The sequence below is a fragment of the Lygodium microphyllum genome, chromosome 8 (assembly GCF_053477565.2).
Source record: "Lygodium microphyllum isolate KBCC chromosome 8, Lygodium_microphyllum_v1.1.10, whole genome shotgun sequence".
Classification (NCBI taxonomy): Eukaryota; Viridiplantae; Streptophyta; class Polypodiopsida; order Schizaeales; family Lygodiaceae; genus Lygodium; species Lygodium microphyllum.
The window spans coordinates 135701097-135717854 of record NC_141142.1 but is presented as its reverse complement, the minus strand read 5'-3'; the positions used below and the strand labels follow the sequence as shown (position 1 = coordinate 135717854).

The window sequence follows — 16758 nt, the reverse complement described above, 5'->3', positions numbered from 1 at the left end:
AGTACGAATTGTTTAACTTACATAAAAACTGACATTTATTATCTAAGAATTTATGTGATACATTCAAGTAGCTTTGCAAAATACTAATTACGTGCAAAGTATACTGTGTGTTGCATGTGAAACGGATTGTTTTATATTTTGTGAGCAAAGGAAAGCAATAACATGCTCGTTTCCCTCTGCTCATAAGTATGCCAAACGTAGCCTTGCAAGTTTCACAATGATGCGGGCCTGGCAGGCACAACCAACTAGTTTAGTATAACATCCTTACAAGGAGTAAATACTAATTAATAATTCCAAGAGGTCACATGGTGACCGGATAAGTTGGAAGTTCATGGTCGGGGGCTCAGCTCGTTGGCTGTGGCTATGGCTATCGCTCTGCCTATGACTATGCTGAAATTTATACAGCACGTCTTCTTGTTTTATGGAAGAGTGCCTCGCCTTGCCCATCCAATCATTCTCTGCAGTTGGCCTGATCCGCCTTGATACCTCTCACACTCGGAAACTCAGCAGAAAAGATGGTCTGCCTCACGGCAGAAGATGGCTCCTTACATGCGTTGGAAATCGGCACGCGCGGCCAAAGGCATGTACAAAGACGATATATGGAGCTCATTGCTGCAGCCAGGGATGCATCCGTGCTTGTGCTGATGATGGAACCCGCATTGCCGCGGTGCAGCCATCGGATCATCCATCCGATGATCTTTATATTGAACAGGATCAGAGCGCCTGCCATCCCAGTGCTAGTCTATACCAGACAGATCATCAGATGGACTCTGATGCATATGTGTCTGCACTTCAGCATTGCGGCGACTCTCGCAAAGATCATCAGATGGACTCTGGTGCATATGTGTCTGCACTTCAGCATTGTGGCAACTTCCAGGACCTAAGCAATGGATGGCTCGTCCATGCACAGATTGTAGAGAGTGGACAGGAGCAGCATGTTTATCTGGGCAATCGAATCATGCAAATGTATTTAAAATGTGCAGAGTTAGATGAAGCTCAGTCCATGTTCAACAGGATAATTGCCAAGAATGAATTCTCTTGGACAATTTTGATTGGAGCATTTGCGCGGTATGACAAGCGGAAGGAAGCACTGCTACTTTTTCAGCAATTGCAATTGGAAAACATTGAGCCAGACAAGGTAACATGTATTACTATGCTTTCTATTTGTGCTAGTGAAGGGTCTTTGTTGGAAGGCCTCAACATGTATTTCTACATTGTAAGTAATGGATTGGAGTATGATATTACTGTGGTGAATGCTGTAGTTAACATGTACAGTAGGTGTGGCTGTCTGGAAGATGCAGAAAGACTGTTTGGCAAAATGTCGAGACGGAATGTGGTTTCTTGGAATGGCATACTTACAGCATATGCTCAGCATGGAAAAGGAAAAGAGGCATTGCAGGTCTATAATGCAATGCAGCTTCAAGGTGAGGCACCTAATATGGTCACACTAGTTGGAGCTCTTTCAGCATGTGCAAACCAAGTAGATCTAGATGAAGGGAGAAGGATCCATGACACCATTATGAAAAAAGGGCTTGACTTTGATGGTGTTGTTGGAAATGCACTTGTTAATATGTATAGCAAATGTAATAGTCTTCAGGATGCTTGTAATGTTTTTGAAAGGATGGAACAACGTGATATTGTTTCCTGGAATGCTATAATTGGTGCACATGCCCAGCAAGGTAGAAGTGACATCGCTTTTTCTCTTTTTTTTCAAATGAACTTGGAAGGCTTAGTTCCGGACAAAGTCACTTTTATATCCTTACTTGACTCATGTGCTGAAAATAGACTGCTCGATGAAGGCAAGCAAGTGCATGCTTGCATTGTGGAGTATGGGCTTCACTCTGATACAGTTGTCATGACTGCGCTTATTAACATGTACAGCAAGTGTGGGAGTCTAGATGAAGCACACAGCTTGTTTGATGGCCTGCTTTTGCGTGATGTTGTCTCATGGAATGCTATGATTACAGCCTATGCTCAACATGACCAGAGTAAGGAGGCTCTTCGGATTTTTGACCAAATGAGGTTAGAAGGGGTGAATCCAGATACATTTACCTATGTTGGCATTTTAGATGCATGTGCCAGCTTACCTTCTTTGGCTGAAGGTAAGCGGATACATACCACCATTATTAACAGTGGATGTAAGATGAATTCTGTGGTGCAGACTGCTCTTTTGAACATGTATGGTAAGTGTGGTAGTCTAGAGAATGCAAAGATGGTCTTTGGCAGCATTTCCGTACAAAACGCAGTTCCATGGAATGCTCTAATTGCAGCGTATGGACAACATGGCCGTGGACAGGAGGCATTGCAGTTTTTCCAGCAGATGCAAGCAGATGGCATACCACCTAATCAAGGAACTTTTGTGAGCCTTCTTGATGCCTGTGGAAGTTTGATGTCCCTACGAGAGGGCAAGGACATACATAAACTGGTTGTGGAGAGCGGGCTTGAAGGGGATTCTGTAGTTGGAACTGCCCTTGTAACAATGTATGGGAAGTGTGGAAGTCTGAAAGATGCACTCAGATTATTCAACAAACTGGTTGAGCACACATTGGTCACATGGACTTCGATGATAACATTGTGTTCTCAACACGGGCATGCTAAGAAGGCTTTGAAAATTTTTGAGCAAATGAAATTGGAAGGGTTCACTCCAAATGAGGCAAGCTATACTAGTATTCTTTCAGCTTGTAGTCACTCTGGTCTTGTGGATGAGGGTCGGCATTTCTTTCATTCTATGAGTCAAGATGATGGTATAATCCCAAGTGTAGATCATTACAATTGCATAATTGACTTGCTTGCCCGGGCAGGGTATCTGCGTGAAGCTGAAGACTTGATTGATTCTATGCCTTTTTTACCCAACGTTACTTCTTGGATTACACTGCTCAGTGCTTGCAGAAATAGTTTGGATATTGAGAGAGGGGAGCGTTCAGCAGAGAAAATATTGCAAATGAATCCATACAATGATGCTGCATATGTTTTGCTATCTAATATGTATGCTGCAACCGGCAGGTGGGATGATGCAGCAAAGATAAGGGATTGGATGGAGTCAATGGGTGTCAAGAAACAGCCAGGTTGTAGCTCCATAGAGGTCAACAATCAAGTACATAAGTTTTTTGCCGGAGGTGTTAATCATCCTCAAAAAGAGGAGATTTATGCTGAGCTGCAAAAGTTGAGCAGGCTGTTAAAAGATGGAGGCTACACTCCACAAACAGAGGCTGTACTACATGATGTTACAGAGGAGGAGAAAGAAACCCTTCTTCTACATCATAGTGAGAAGCTCGCCATTGCGTATGGTCTTCTCACCACAGACCACAATACACCGCTTTTCATTGTTAAAAATCTTCGTACATGCCCTGACTGTCATTCTGTTGCTAAAGCTATTTCCAAAATTTGTCAAAGAGAGATTATTCTACGGGATATTAAGTGCTTTCATCATTTTAAAGGTGGAACGTGCTCATGTGCTGATTATTGGTGACATCTTGCTTGATAGCTTCAGTTGCTGATGGCCAATTCTTAATTCGGATTGCTTGCTTCATGTCAGGCAAAGTGCTATCTTTGAGGAAGCTTGTTCCAATTATTACATATTGATATGCTCAGTGAACCATAGTTCCATTTATCCATGCTCATAGGTATGGATTGGATGGGCTTTTTATAGGAACTCATGACACTTTCATTCAAATCCTTTCTTTGCAAGTTTAGCAACTGGACGTTTTGAACTGCCAATCATGATATGGAGGCTTTTGAATGATAGTCAAGGGTCTGATGAGTGGATCTGGTTTGGATAATTTTGTGAAACAGACAAGAGTCAGGATCTGCATGGACCTTCCTTCGATTCTAGACCCTGTTTGCCTTCATTTACTTGCAAATATCTTGCTGACATTAACCCTCTTACAATGGAACACCTTTTCTACAAGCCATGAGAATGTGATTCTGCCATCTATGAAGCACTGTTCCTGCCCTTTGTTGCCCTTTAACCCTCTTCTGTACTATATCTGTAGGCTACAACAATGAGTGGGAGCTCATAGGAGGCTTATTGGTTTCCTCTACTCCCAGAGGTCCACACCAGTTTCCATGCCCCAGGTCCCAAGCCCATCCAAGTTATGGAGTTAAGATCCATTTTTCGAAATTACACTATTGGTGGCACAACTTCTTTGTACATCTAAAGTACTTTCACAGGTTGGTAAAAATGAAGATACTGAGGATTTTTAATCCTTCAGATCACATGGATGATTGAACTGGAAAAAAATGTATACATAGATGGTCTAGATATGAAATGAATTGTTGAGAGTTGACAAATTGGCTCAGATGTGGATGTTGAAAGGCATGACATGACTCTCAGGCCAGGTCCTTTCTTTCTTCCCAGACATTCAGAGATGGAACATAGGCTTTGGTTGGAAAATGAGCGAGCTACTTGCCCACAGAGCATAGGGTAATGAGAGCACAGCTTTCTAGCGAAAGCTTCACAGAGGGTGCTTCGGTGTGGAGAAAATTGCAGACAAGTTTGTTTTGTGCTGCAAGCTGGAGAAGCATTTAATTGCTACTGTTATACTTGCAATTGTAGCCCATGGTCCTAGGCAGAATCAATTTTCCAGGTCTGGTGCTTATCGGTGTGCAATAGCTTTCTGATCTTCTTGGTATGCCTCTCTCTCTGAATGCTCCCTGATTCCAAGGACTCAAAGTGGCAGCTGGTTTTCAACACCAGATTCCATGTGTGTTGTTGATTCTCTTCAGAACTTTTGTGGTTTGTCACTACAGGAATAACTTTGTACTACTAATTGAGACAAACAGTGGCTGCTTGTTCCTGTCCAGGAGTTTTGAGGATGCTGCTGTTCAGCCTACAGTTAAAGAAAGAAAGATTGGGCTTGTTGAATGAGGCGTGCTGAAACCAGCCTTCCTTCCGTGGATGAGTGGTAAGTCCCTGATTACAACTTACTTACAGCAGCAAACAATAAATGCAAATCTGAAAATACAAATTTACCTATTGATCTTGGACAATGCACACCTCATTGGCCCCAAAATTGGCGCCCCTTCTGGTATTTCTTTAGCCTTATTGAAGAAAAAGTTGATTTACAATGGGATTCTCCCGATCCCTTTCGGTATTTCGACTCCCCTTGCTATCCAAAGTGACCCGCAAGTCTTCAATCTATTTTGCCCCTTGATTCGGGCACTTAATTGGCCTTCACCCGCTTTGATGGAGATGGAAAATGCCCAAAATTCAATTATTTTTGGTCCCTCCACTTGAATTGGCTAAAAACAACTTCAGCCTTGTTCAATCCAAGTCTTGGAGTTTCCAATTTCTGGTACGATTCTCGAGGCTGTTGCTAAACCCTAATTTCTGTTGCATATTAGGGTTTATAGCAGAGAAATTTGAAATTTCTTAGCCTCCAAGGGTCCAAATGTTGAGATTTTTAGAGCAAGACTATGAAATGGCTGGGAGATGAGAGGGAAAGCTGTAGAGAGAGAAAATTCAGAGTTTTGTCTCGAAGAATAATTGAAAATCAATAAAATGCAGTTGCTGCCTTGCCACACCAGCGTATAGATGCAAAGAACTGAAAAAAATTAGTCATTTACAGCTGGTGCCATGTCTCAACAGCCTGTAGATGCTGCCTCCTGCTATTGATTGGTCTTCTTCTGCCTTTGGCAGGCTCAGAAGATCCTCCAATGGTTGTAAATCAAGCCAGCAGCCTCTTCTCTCTCTTTCTTGTAGTCTGAATTTATAATGTTTCTCTCTAGCCTCTAAAGAGTTTTTCAGTCTTGTATGGGTATTTTTGATAAGAGGCAGCCTTTTCAAATGGTTTTTCTAGCATTTTTCGTAATTAAATATTAATTTTCAGTCTTTAAATACTGAAAATTAATCTAATAATTATTTTGGTGCCTTGAAAAATAATATGATTGGCCAATTATTAAATTGGCTAGATAACTTTCATTCCCTAGTGTCTCTGCGCCATCTTTGACCATTAGATTGGCATTAACTACATTAAACGCCACTTCTCTAGTATCACCAACTGACACTTATGGCCAAATGGATGACTTAGGCCAATAACTGGTACCGGATACCACCGAGTACCTGTGCGGCATAACTTATAGCAACTTTTGCCTTTGACATCCCGTGATTTCTTCGGGTTCCGGGCTTGTAAATTTACTCTATCTCACGTGTGCAACATTTACTTAATCATGTGATTAGAAATTAATCCACATGTTAAGTGAGGTTTCTAAAATACATGTCCTCATGACAATCCTTCCCCTTGAAATCCTTGCAATCGTCCTCGATTGCACTGCCAACTGCATCAAAAGCGAAGTACTACAGTGGAATTTTCCATAGGGCATTATAGTCAACACATCATTTCGTTGTTGGAGGGGTTTTTGTCGAAAGGTCGAATCCATCGGGGATCAAAGGTAGAAGGAAGTAGAGATAGAAGATGGAAGAGAAGATAAAAAATACACAAGAGATAAACATAATAATGATAAAGAACAATGAATCAAATTAATATGTATTGACAGAACCTAAAATCCTTTGTCTGGTACTACTCAGAAGCACGCTCTAGGCATTAGATCTCTTGGAGCTCTCGTAGAACAAAAACGTGGATTAGAAATAACAACTCCTTCTTTGCTGCTCGGAACCCAAATCTGATAACTCCGTTGGCTTCGGAAGGGGGGTAAACCCTCAGGACACCTCCTCACAGATCTCCCAGATCACTTTTTCTTCCTCTTCTAGTTCAAACTGCAGTTTTCAGCCTGTTAACAACGATCGCGACGCACACGATTTCGCCAATCTGTTTTTTTAATGAAAAATCCAATAACTAGTTGAAAAAGCCACTTGTTTTTTGCACGCCATCCTAATCTAGAAGCTTTTCTAACTTTTTCGGATTTTTACAATAAAAAATATGAAAAATAGACTAAATTTATCCAAAAATCTAGTATTTTTAAATAATTCATACCACTCACACTAGTACTAATGACTCAGATCACATTGACTTTCTTGATCAATAAGAAAGTCGGATGATGATGCACTCCATGCTTTTTCACACTGTGTTCGCATAGCATCACGACAACATACTACTGTGTAACCATTCCATTTGCCCAACATATGTTGAAAATTACCAATTGAAACCAGCCTTCCTTCTTGGAATGGGTGGTGATAATCTGATTTAAGACTTAATTACAACAATAAATAAATAAATGCACATAAAATGAAATACACACTTTACCATAATATTCTTGGACAGTAGACATCCTGTTGGCCCCAAAATTGGCGCCCCTTGCGGTATTTCTTTAGCTTTCATTCAACTGGAAGGAGTGCAACTCGATATTCTTCAATCTCCTTCTGCTAACCAATTGCTCTTGCTGTCATAAATGACCAGCAAGCCTTTTGGGTCATTTGCCCCTTGATTCACCCAGGACTTCTTCTCCAATTTAACCCTTGGCTGGCCAAATGCTGCCCCAAATCAATTCGGGATGGGCTGGCTCCTGAAATCCCTTGATAATCTTCAATTATCAGCTGCTGATTTCAATCCCTTGAGCCTTTAATCTCTAGCACGGATCCCAAGGTGGCTGCTAAACCCTAATTTCTGCTGTAAATTAGGGTTTACTGCAGAAATTACAGATCAGCCCACAAAAAATAGTTGAGATCTTCTCCGAATGGTTAAGAATTGTTGAGAATGGCTGAGCATAGGCTGAAGGAGATGAGAGAATGTTGTAGAGAGAAATTCTGAGATTTGTCGCGAAGAACTTATCAAAATCAGCTGCTGCCCTGCTATACCAGCCCCAAACAGATGCACCAACAACAATAGGAGTATCAGAGACTCTGATCTTCAGGAGAAAATGCATCAGCAGCAATTGCCGGCTTCCCAAGGTCAAGAATATGCAATCTCCATTACCAAAATGGTCTCAAAAATCTGCTTAGGTACCAAAATCTCATCTAGCTCCTCAACCTCGAGCTGAATTTCAACGAACATATCCTTTGGCACATCACCACGAAAAGGCCTGAATAAACTGACATAAAAGGCATTGTGTATCCGCCAATGTGGAGGTAATTTCAGTCGATATGCCACATCACTGATTTTCTCCAACACCTCGAAGGGCCCTAGTATCTCATACTCAACATCGGATACAATCTTTCTCTTCCTTTCATCTTTTTCAGCCTTGCCTTTTCAAAATACAGCAATACATAATCACCCTCTGCAAACTGCAAAGCACGTCTATGGTGATAAGATGTCTTCTTTTGTTTATCCTATGATCTTTGAAGTGCATACTTAACCTTCTGATAAGCTACATCCATGCTTTCCACATAGCGATCAAACTCAAAGATCGTATCTTTTATGTGAAAAATAGGGGGTACTTTCTTACCACTCTCTACTACCTCAAATGGAGCTTTGCCCGTGGAACTATGCATTGTGTAGTTGTAAGCAAACTCAACCAAGGGCAAATACTGCTCCCACTGTGTCTTGTGGTCTAAAATATAGCACCTCAAAAGATCTAACACTGTGGAATTTGCTTCCTTAGAATGACTATATGTTTGCGGATGGAAGGATGATGAGAATTTCAGCGTGGTACCCATATTCTTAAACAAGCCCTTTCAAAATAAACTGGTCATTTGGGGGTCTCGATCACTAATGATCGACTCTGGCATACCATGATACTTAAAGATGTGTTGCAAAAACAATCGTGCCATATGATCAGCCTTTATTTTCTTCCTCATCGGAATGAAATGGGCTTGTTTGCTAAACCTGCAAATGATAGTCCATATCCCATCATTCCCTGTAGGTGTCTTAGGAAGCTCAAAAATAAAGTCCATTGCAATGCTCTACCAAGGCCTGTCTGGAATATGCAAGGGCTGTAACAAACCTGGCATCTTTTGCCTATCATGCTTTACCTTCTGGTATACAATGCATGTCTTAACAAACTGTTCTGCATCATGCCTCAAAGCTGGCCAAAAAAAGAAATGCTCCACTGCCTTGACCGTGGCATAAATACCTTTGTGTCATGCATACGGAGGAACATGACTTTCAGTGATAACTCTAGGTCTTAATTGCTTTGTGACGTATAGTCGTCCATGTATCATTAGAAATCCATCTCTTACACAAAGTATCTATGCCTTTGGCCATTGCAAAGCTGATCATAAACATTAGCAAAGTTCGAATCAGTAACATATTGCTCTTTCATGGCATCCAACTCAATGTGATAAACCATATTGACTGTTGACAACTGAGGTTTACGTGACAGTGCATCACTTTTCCCACTCTTTCTCTGCGATGTGTTCCTCTTTCCAGCCGTATTTTTCAAATTTGCCTTGATTTTCGGCTTTATTTCGAGATTTACCCTTTTTCTCAACCTTTGCCTCTTTGACATGTGACTTGGCATCATCATCGTGGAATTCTACATCCTTCCACGCAGCAATGTGTCGGCTGTAGTAGCATTTTCTATAAGCTGAGACATGTTGAAAACAGTGAACTTAATGCAAAAATCCTTGATTCCTTTGGCAAACCACAAATATACTTCTCCACCAACTCATGGAGAGGTACTGTGCGATAAGAAGTAACTGGCAACAGTGTATCCCAAAACTTCTTATTATACCGATCCAAGTTCCTGCAGTCTTTGGAATTCAACTTATTCCAAGTTGTCATAATGTCTACTTCAAAGGTACTTGTCAACCAATTTGAAGCAAGCATTTGCTTGAACTGGACCCAAGTGGTAGGTGACTTCCCTTGAATAAGGAGTGTAGACCACCACTGCAATGCATTTCCTGTAAAAAATGTGGCTGCCTTGCGTATCTTAGATGCCTTTGTGAAGTTGCCTCCAGAATAGGCTGCATCAAACTGCTGAATAAAAACAAGTGCTTTCAGCCTATCTTGTGCACCACTGAAAGGCTCAAACTTCACACTTTTGCCACCTTTATAATAGTCCTTCGACGGACCTATGGGAGTCAAGTTATTATAAATGGGCTGCTGCAAAAAGGGTGCATTGGCTGTATTTGCATGAAAACCAACACTATCTAAAGCACCTACATGACCAACACCAAATCCTTGTGCTCCAACAATCCCTGGGGGTGCCGATACATAATCCATATGGTCCACTTTGTGCCCCAAGCATCATACTTATGCTGCCATACATGGGATTAGACATTCCACTTGCATTACCCGGATATATTGGGTGTTGTGACTGGGGATCCTTTGCCAATTCAGCAAAAAGATTTGCTGCTGTACGCATTCGATCCTTGAAGCTATCATCAAATTCTTCAGCCCCTTGCTGGTCATCAGCCAGTGCCAACATTTGGGTCATTTCCCACATTTTCAGTATGCTGTCCATGCTGAGAACCATGATCCTGTATCACCATGTGAAGATATGCTTGCTGTAATTCACTGTTGGGAACAATTTCAGCAATAATGCAATAGTCCCAAGTTGCAATTAAGTACTATGGGCCCACTAATTCAAAGGATTTGATGGTATCTCAGCAATGGAACCATGAAACCAGCCTTCCTTCCGTGGATGGGTGGTAAGTCCCTGATTACAATTTAATTACAACAGCAAACAATAAATGCAAATCTGAAAATACAAATTTACCTACTGATCTTGCAATGCACACCATCCTATTGGCCCCAAAATTAGCGCCCTTTCCGGTATTTCTTTAGCCTTATTGAAGAAAAAGTTGATTTACAATGGGATTCTCCCAGTCCCTTTCGGTATTTCAACTCCCCTTGTTGTCCAAAGTGACCCGCAAGTCTTCAATCTATTTTGCCCCTTGATTCGGGCACTTAATTGGTCTTCACCCGCTTTGATGGAGATGGAAAATGCCCCAAATTCAATTATTTCTGGTCCCTCCACTTGAACAGGCTAAAAACAGCTTCAGCCCTGTTCAATCCAAGTCTTGGAGTTTCCAATTTTTGGCACGATTCTCGAGGCTATTGCTAAACCCTAATTTATGTTGCATATTAGGATTTACAGCATAGAAATTTGAAATTTCTCAGCCTCCAAGGGTCCAAATGCTAAAATCTTCAGAGCAAGGCTGTGAAATGGTTGGGAGATGAGAGGGAAAGCTATAGAGAGAAAATTCAGAGTTTTGTCGCGAAGAATGACTAGAAATCAGTCAAATGTAGCTGTTGCCCTGCCACACTAGCTTGTAAATGCAAAGAACTGAAGAAAATCAGTCATTTACAGCTGCTGCCATGTCTCAACAGCCTATAGATGCTGCCTCCTGCTATTGATTGGTCTTCTTCTGCCCTTGACAGCCTTAGAAGGTCCTCCAACGGCTGCAAATCAAACCAGCAGCCTCTCCTCTCTCTCTCTTGCAGCTGAATTTATAAAAATGCTTCTCTTCAGCCTCTAAAGACGTTTTTCAGTCTTGCATGGGCATTTTTAACAAGTGACAGCCTTCCCAAATGGTTTTTTTAGTATTTTTTATAATTAAATATTAATTTTCAATCTTTAAATACTGAAAATTAATCTAATAATTATTTCTGTGCCCTGAAAAATAATATGATTGGCCAATTATTAAATTGGCTAGGCAACTTTCATCCCCCAGTGTCTTTGCGCCATCTTTGACCATTAGATTGGCGTTAAGTATATTAAACGCTACTTCTCTAGTGTCACCAACTGACACTTATGGCCAAATGGATGACCTAGGCCAACAACTGGCACCGGATACCCACCAAGTACCTGTGCGGCATTACTTATAGCAACTTTTGCCTTTGACATCCCGTGATTTCTTCGGGTACCAGGCTTGTAAATTTACTCTACCTCACCTATGCAACATTTACTTAATCATGTGATTAGACATTAATCCATATGTTAAGTGAGGTTTCAAAAATACATGTCCTCATGACACGTGCCATAAACTTAGGAAAGTTGTGCAACTATGTTGTGGAGTTGTTTTGTTTAGCTAAACCACTTGCAGATGTTTTACAAGAGCAATTCTTAATCTTTAGGGGCTTGTCTAAAGGACAAAATTAGGATTTAGAGACATAATTAATGCTGTGGTGTTAGGGTTTTCCAAGTTGATCCATGTGTGGGCCTAGCCTACCACACCCTACTCCAGTATGTACTCTATAGCAAACAAACTAACCACATATCAGAGCACCGCCTTTCAGTCATGAATCAATTTGGATGCAAAGAGCATTATTGTATATTAGCTATAATACACCCCAAATTTTTAAGCGCAAAGTGTTTTGTGGCAGGAGGTTTAGGGAAGCTTATGAGCATGTTTTGTTGCCTGTCTTCCCTCTCCATCATAATGTGGTCATCATGATGAACATCACTACTGCTTGTCTTATGAAGATTTGTTGCAACTTACGCAATTTATGAGGATCATTGTTCTCACAGTTGCAGAAACCTTCTTCCATCGTTCAACACAAGAAAGAAGTTATATGGTTGACCATACAAAAGTAGATTACCAAAAAACCTGGCAATAGGAAGCGCAAAAAGTGAGTTTAGCAAACATTGCAATGCAGACATGGAAGGCAACTAAGATCGATGAGGCCACACACCATGACAAGCTGTACAAAAGAGGTAAGATATCTGTCCTTGTTTATGCTGCTTGTCAAACCAAGGTGCATATATATTAAACATGGTAGATGACATTTCCTTGCTTGTGCCATTGGCTCCTTTCTTTCAGCTGTCTCAAGATGATTCAGAAGAGGTTAGTATGGTGGAGGGAGAACAAGCGAGTGGAGATTGCAAGCAGAGAATTGGGGAGGGTAGGCTGATTTACCTCATAATTGTAGGATTTGTGCATGGTTGCCCGAAACACCACCATCTTGTAAAATTTAGCCCTTGAATCTCATGTTAAAACATCGCATTGGGAGGATGAAATGGGTTCTTGTTTCCCGTGCTCAAAACTTTGGTAACTATGGTTCGATATAATGACTTCCAAATTTCAAAATCTTACCTTGACCATTATTAAGTTATTTCCTCACATTTTCTCGGTTTTTTCCTCATATTATAGCTGATTAGAAATGACCATAAGAATTAATTAGAAATGATGCCTATTTTAAATGCTTATATTGGCAAGAACTAATTATTTCAAATTCAGTCTATAAGAGATCTTTTAAATTCAAAATGCTAGGATGATCTCGAAGGAGATATGTTTCTCTTTATAGGGGTGACATGGTGCTAACATGTCCTCATTGGGTAACCCATGCAAAAACAATGAGACATGTGCAATGTTGCTTTCATAATTACGTTTTTCTCAGCGATATGCCTTCTCTAAGTATTTAGAATAATACTATCTTTGGATGACTTTAACAAGCTAGAATGTATGTATTTATCTATCATTTGTAAGCATTAGCACTTCTTTGCCAAGTGTACTAGGATGCTTGAAAGGCATATGGAGCACCAATAGTTTGCTAGACATTATGGATATTGGGGGTTCTTGATTAGCTCCATAATGAATAAGATGAACATGATGAAAGTGATGAATCTCAAGGAAATTGATTAAGCTAGCTTAGTAACATGATGTAAGTTATGGATCTTCAAGAAATGTGGTCAAGTTAGCTACAAGAAAAATGAGGGATTAAGCAAAATTATCCCCATCAAGGCATTTTATCTCTTTGAAAGGAACAATTTTGGCATATTGAAAGTCCCATTAATATAGATAATGGAAGTTTGTGAGAAAATGTGTTCCTTTAACAAGGTTGATTGCTATGTTACACAATTGGATTTTCTCCATTAGCCTAGTGTAAAGCCCATTTGATATTTGTTGCTACGCAAAGTTGTTTGATATATAATTGGCAACATAGCTCGTATTGTGATTAGCTTTGAATTTGGCTTTGAGTTTACCAAATTTACTCATGGATTCTAAGAAATTAAGTGAAGCTTCAACATGGGAATTCCTTATGCATGTGTGTATTTGTTTGTGCATACATGTTGAATCAAATGGCAAAGATTTTTCAAGTAAAGCAATGTTTATAATGTGATTTTTACCATTGTTGATTCTTAGGCTAGTTGGGTGAAATTCTACTTGCTTTTATAGAAGTATAATCAATGTACTTTCACTTCTTGTGCAATAAGATCTCAATGGAAAATTGAAAGTTTAGGCCATTGGTTTAGTGATGTTAGTGGTCATGGTCATCTCTTGGTTCTGATCCTACATTGAGGTTGTGAGAGGCATTAGGAGCTTTCTCTAGATCCACTCTTTTTTGTCACTTTTGATATTACTGTATTTTGTCCCTATTTCAAGGTCTCATCCACCTTTCTAACTCAAGATGCTACGACATGGCATTCTAGGGTTTCTTTAGGGGGGTTACACCACTAAGAGTATTTTAGGTTTTCTTTTTTATAATAGGCACACATGTCAATCGATCAATATCACTTCTACCTTCTCATTCCCAACGCCCCTCACTATAGCTACACATTGTGTATGTGCAAGGGCTAAGCCTAAGTATTATTTTCCTTCTTCCGCTACCATAATTCACATGGTATCTTCACTATGAGTAGGCTATGCATTTTCGCTAGTTTCTTCCTCCCTCACCATAATTGTATTTATAGCTTGCAACACTTCCCCTGTATGTCCAGCTATTAACTATCCTCTCCAATCCTTCTGCATACTTGTTCACCCTTCTTTCACCTTTCTCGACCTCATATATCTTTCCTAATCCTTCGTGTTATAGTCCTCTTCAAGTTAAGCCTTTGTGGGATATGGTTGCATTCACCTGAGTTCATATGCCACTATGTGCTCAAGCACAAGCAAAATTTTGTCATCCAATGGCTTACTAGAAGACTATTAATCAAGTGCACTGCTATCTTTCCAGCTACATTCCAAAATCCATTAGTAAGACCAATGATAGAAAAGTGCGCTATGAACGAACCCTTTCGTTAATGGTCTTTTCCATCTTTTCAACCACACCATTTTGAGTAGGATTTTCAAGAGCTATCAACTCTCTTTTGATACCATGGCTTTCACCAAAGTTCATGTAAGGCATAAGATGTATAGTCACTATCATTATCAATTCTTAAGCACCTAAGCTTTTTGTCCAACTGATTCTTTGCAAATGCCTGGAATGCATCTAATGCATCACTCTTCTTGTAAAGAGGGTAAGCCTAAACCCTCCTAGTGGAATCATTTATGAAGTTGACAAAATGTGAAGCTCCACCCAATAAGATCATAGGCATAGGTTGATATAAACACTATGAACCAAATCCAAGCACTCTAATCTTCTAGTACCATCACCTCTCTTATGAGACAAGTTAGTTGGTTTACCAAAAAGACAATGCTTACAAAAACCAAGATTGAAAAAGTTCAAACATGGAAGATAAATCAAATGACATAAAGCATTCATTCCAATAATTGCCATGTGTCCCAAATAGTGATGCCATAAAGAAATTGATGGTTTTTTGGTAGCAACTACAACATGATTTTAAACTCCAAAAACATGCAAAAGATATGAAGTACCATATTTAGGATCTCCTAGCAAAAGTTCTAGCATCGATTTTTGGGTAGCCACTTATGTAAGACATCCTAAACCAAAGTAGACTACTGTCACACTTGGTTCAAAGAGAGCGAGAAATGAGAGGGAGCTAGACTCGTCAACCCCTCTACTAGTAGGATAAAGTCTCACTTCCGATATCCTAAAATGACACCAAGTTAAAATCTAGGACGATGTTATAGGGTAGAGCTTTCCTAAACTTTCTAATCTAACAATTCATGTGAAACCTTTTGGTTGACTGAGACTAGCTTGCCATAGGATGAACCCATCAAGGGTTCACCCATCCACTTCCCTCAAAGGTATAGTTTTAATTTTCCAACTAGTCCTACCATAATTACATCTGAAACTTACAAATAACTTCCTTAATTAACCTATTAGAACATGTTCATTCACATAATATTAGCACAAACATGAATACAAGTAAAAACAATCCTAGAGAAAACATGGATATTTATTCCAAGGAAAATGGTCTATGATTTTTGCTTTATTCTATCAACTCCTAGTCCATAAAATGAAGTCCATACCCAGGAAAACCACCAATTTGCCCCAACTACTATCTTTTGGTTTCAACCCTCCCTTGGAACTTTATTCATTGCTAAGTTTTTACCTTACCAAGGTGTTAGGTGTTTTTCAACCTTGGTCTCTAATTTCTAGCCTAAATTAACTAGGATCCATCTCAACGATTAATCCTAGGGTATTTGGAAGTCTTTCCCTTGTGATATAATCTTAGAAGAGAGTCTTCCAAGTGTGTACACAATATTCTCTTTAAGCAATTCTACCTTAGATCTCATAGAGAAGAGAATATCCTACTAATCATGAAGATAATATTCTACTAGTCAAGAATATAATATTCTTCTAACTAAATTTTCTAAGTGAAAGGATTCTTTTTCCAAGCATAATCATCAAGATTGTCTTAATCTAGTTATGCCTAACCTTGTTAGGTATGGGATGATTGCAAGCGAGTTTGCAACATACCATCCATTATACTAGCTTCTCTTATAGAAAATCAAGTAATAATCCTAATGCCTTTTTTGTTCAAGACCCTAAAACAACGAGTCTCTTTATGGGCAACTATAATCGCTCCCAATAAGATCATATTTTGAATATGGACTAGGTTTCTTCATGGGAGGGGAATATTCCTTACTGAAATTCCCTCCTAGGCAACCTATATATTGCCCACCTCCTCAAATCAGAGGGACTCATAGGAGTTTATGAATTGAGTAGCTAATTTGCATTAGGGGGATGCTACTTACAGAAATTCCCTCTTATAGGCAACCTACCTATTGTCCACCTACTCAAACCGAAGGTACTCACAAGAGTTTCCAAATAGAGTAGCTAATTTACATTA

General features: G+C 39.8%; 1 pseudogene across 2 annotated transcripts; it reads left to right on the top strand.

Annotated features, from left to right (window-relative positions):
• Positions 1–230: 230 nt before the first annotated feature.
• LOC148032902 (pentatricopeptide repeat-containing protein At1g11290, chloroplastic pseudogene) lies at positions 231–13059 on the top strand (annotated as a pseudogene). 2 transcript variants are annotated; one of them, XR_015691674.1, is made up of 4 exons: positions 231–4628; positions 4804–4904; positions 12310–12495; positions 12602–13058. The product of XR_015691674.1 is annotated as a pentatricopeptide repeat-containing protein At1g11290, chloroplastic pseudogene, transcript variant X2 (transcript). The 2 variants fall into 2 exon arrangements; XR_015691673.1 differs by having other exon boundaries at positions 231–4904; positions 12602–13059.
• Positions 13060–16758: the final 3699 nt, after the last annotated feature.